Below are 2997 nucleotides of genomic sequence, written 5' to 3'. Positions count from 1 at the left end.
GGGCTCAGCAGCCTCCACAGCAGGAAAAGAGTAACCCTTGTCCTCCCCGCTCATCCTGGGCTCGGCTGCCAGCCCAGCCCCTGGAATGTCGCTCCCATGTCAGCAGAGCTGTCCTCCACTTGGATTCCTTTCCCACCACTGCCAACATCACTTTCTGAGCTGGTCGGACTCAGAGAAAGGGTATCTGCCCTCCTAGAACAGCACACACCTAATCTTAGGAGAAAACAGGGCTCTGCTGAGATAACTGCCTGATTTCAAGGTGAGCTCTTCTAGATTTACTGAGGCCATGACCGTGGCTGCTGCTTTTCAAAGCCCAGGCAGACGTTTAGGTGATAGAGTTAAATATTCCAAACTTACCTCATCCTCCCCCTCTCTCCCTCTCTCAAGGGGGAACATTCGGTTCCTCTTCCCCAACCCAGTCCTTCTCCATATTTGGGAATCTGGAACAGGCACTAGGGGCACAGCGTCCCCTCTCGGTGTCTGCTGGGAGCTGTAGTTCCCGACGAGCCCCCGCCAGCAAGTGGGCTGTCCTTTCTCAGGAGGACGTCTGGACGCAGGGGCGGAAGGTGCCATGAGGAGGCTCACCTTCTGGTTTCAGGTCTCGGAAGCTGGTTTTGGTTGTGGCTCCGTCTCCCCACCTGTAAATAGGGATAATTATCTCTCTTTTCCTACCTGCCAGATTGTTTGTTGGGAGGGGTAATTATCCAGCACTCAGTAAATGCTTTGAGCTCGTGCCAGCAAGGAGTGCTTTATAAATAAAAATTGCTGTCTTTAAAGAGGAAAATATTAACTTTGATTGCCTCATTGCCTTCACAAGCCAATCCTTTGCCTACATGTCCAAAAGATGCTGTTTCATTCCTTGTATGTGCCTTCCACCCACCCCGCATTTAAATAGTTTCCCTGCATCTCATTCCATTTTGTTTCATCATCCTTTGTTTCATATCCTCAAGAATAAATGCGCGCTCGCTCTCTCCTCTCTGAAAGGAGTGGATGAGTTAGACAACTCTGCCCTATGCTGAAAGCACAAGAAAGTCACGAAGAAGGGATGGGCTGGGCCTGCTCTGAGCTCCTCGGCTCATGCCTGGGTGTGGCAGCAAGCTCAGTCTCTGTGCAAGAGGCTGACCTTTGCTCCCTCTGAAGAAGGCACAGAGGTTTCGGTGCAGCAGGAAGGATTTTTGAAAGATCTTTTTTTTTTTCCTTTGGCCACGCCACGCGGCTTGCAGGATCTTAGTTCCCCAACCACTGTGGAGTCCTAACCACTGGACTGCCAGGGAATTCCCTGAAAGATCTTAGCAAGAACTCCCTTCTCCAGATATTTGAGGGAAGAGTTCTGCCACCCAGCACCTTTAGTTACAGGAAAGGGACTGGTCGCATGCGGTGGAAGCAGCAGCTTAGAAGCAAATGGTTAGAATCCTGGCCCTGGGACTTGAGGCAAGTCATTCATCTCTGGCCTTGGTTTCCTCATCTATGAAGTGGAGACGACACACAGGTCCGAGTTTTGTCGAGTGCTGCCCAAAGGGATGCACGTCTGGATCAGAGTCCTGCCAGGGTCCACTGTGGACACGCAATCGGTCTACTTGACTTCTCTGACCCTCAGGCATTCTCTCTCTAGGATGGGGATCCCGAGACCACGTGCGGCCCCCTGCACAGAGCCTGGCGCTGCGGCTTCTCAGTAAACGCCGCTGTGACTTAGTGCCTTGCACACACGGAGTCGTGAGTCTCCACACGCACCATCATCGCACTGTGATCACGTCTCGTTTCTGACCGTCTCATTTTGTGACGATCAATGAAAATAATGTAAAGGTGCTTTCTAAGCTGTAAAGAACTACACTTTACGACTTAATGATGAGGGGTGATTAGAACTGAGCACACAGACAAGGGCGATGGAAGCCCCAGAGGTCTCCTCCCGGCCCCGAGTTTCCACGGGATCAAGGAGGTACAATTGCTTTTTACTACAAAGAGCTATAAGCATGTAAAGTGTCACCAGGAACAGCAGGATTATTCATCTCTTGTTTTAGGTGTGGGTAGTACCATGTCCACTTGCGGAGTAAGGACTCCTGTGCACACCGCACACCAGGTCACAGAGCAGCACAGTCACGTCTAATCATACGAGCACGCTGTGTTTATGGAGGGCGGCCATCAAAGGGTTAAGGCTGTCACTTATGGATGGTGGGATTTCAGATGATTCTTGTCCTTTTTGGTCTTGTCTGGGTATGCATCATTTTAACAAAAACAGTTAAAAGAGCAGGTACTAAACACTCAGATTAGAGGCTGTAAAATGTGAGGAGGATCCTTTAACCCCAGAGAACGTTTTCTTAGGCGTGTCTGTGGAAATTACGCCCAAGGCCTGTGAAGAGAAGCCAGAGGGGGATGGAGTCCCTCCAGGATGGCCCCAGAAAGACAGGAAGGGACGCTTTCACGTCTGTTTACTTCCTAGGCTGTACCCACACAGCAGTTTCACCATCGAGGGGTAGGTCGAGCCTCCGGTTTTCCACCTCTGCTCTCTGCAGTCCCTAGGACTCAGGAACTCACCCCCTCCTTCATGCGACCCAGGGAATCACCTTTTGTCACGAGGGATTAGGGGAAGGGTGTGGTGAGCCTACCTAGTCCACTCCCACTGTCCTACTACATCTCAGAACCAGACGCACAAAGAACAAACTTGCTTCCCAGCAGGACACAAGATAGGAGGGACGGTGACGCACGCCTCACCATTCACGACCTTCTTCCCAGAGGACGCCCAAGGCGAGTCCGCGCAGGCTCCGGGACAGCCTGTCTGTTGGGGCAGCCCATCCCCAGAGAGGGCAGGCTCCCTCCTGTTGCCACAGACACTGAGGATGTCCCCAGAAAGACTTCTCACCCAAGCCCACGTTAACATGGAGCCAGAGAGAGGGCTGCCACATCAGGCCCTGTGGTGGTGGAACCTCACAACCCAGACTCGTGGACTGGCACCTCCTGGGGCTTCCTGATTACCACCCACCCCCCCGCCCCGGAAGGCTG

Source organism: Neophocaena asiaeorientalis, unplaced genomic scaffold (genome assembly GCF_003031525.2).
Source record: "Neophocaena asiaeorientalis asiaeorientalis breed wild unplaced genomic scaffold, Neophocaena_asiaeorientalis_V1.1 scaffold150, whole genome shotgun sequence".
Taxonomy (NCBI): Eukaryota; Metazoa; Chordata; class Mammalia; order Artiodactyla; family Phocoenidae; genus Neophocaena; species Neophocaena asiaeorientalis.
The sequence above is the reverse complement of the archived record's forward strand: the minus strand, read 5'-3'. Positions refer to the sequence as shown.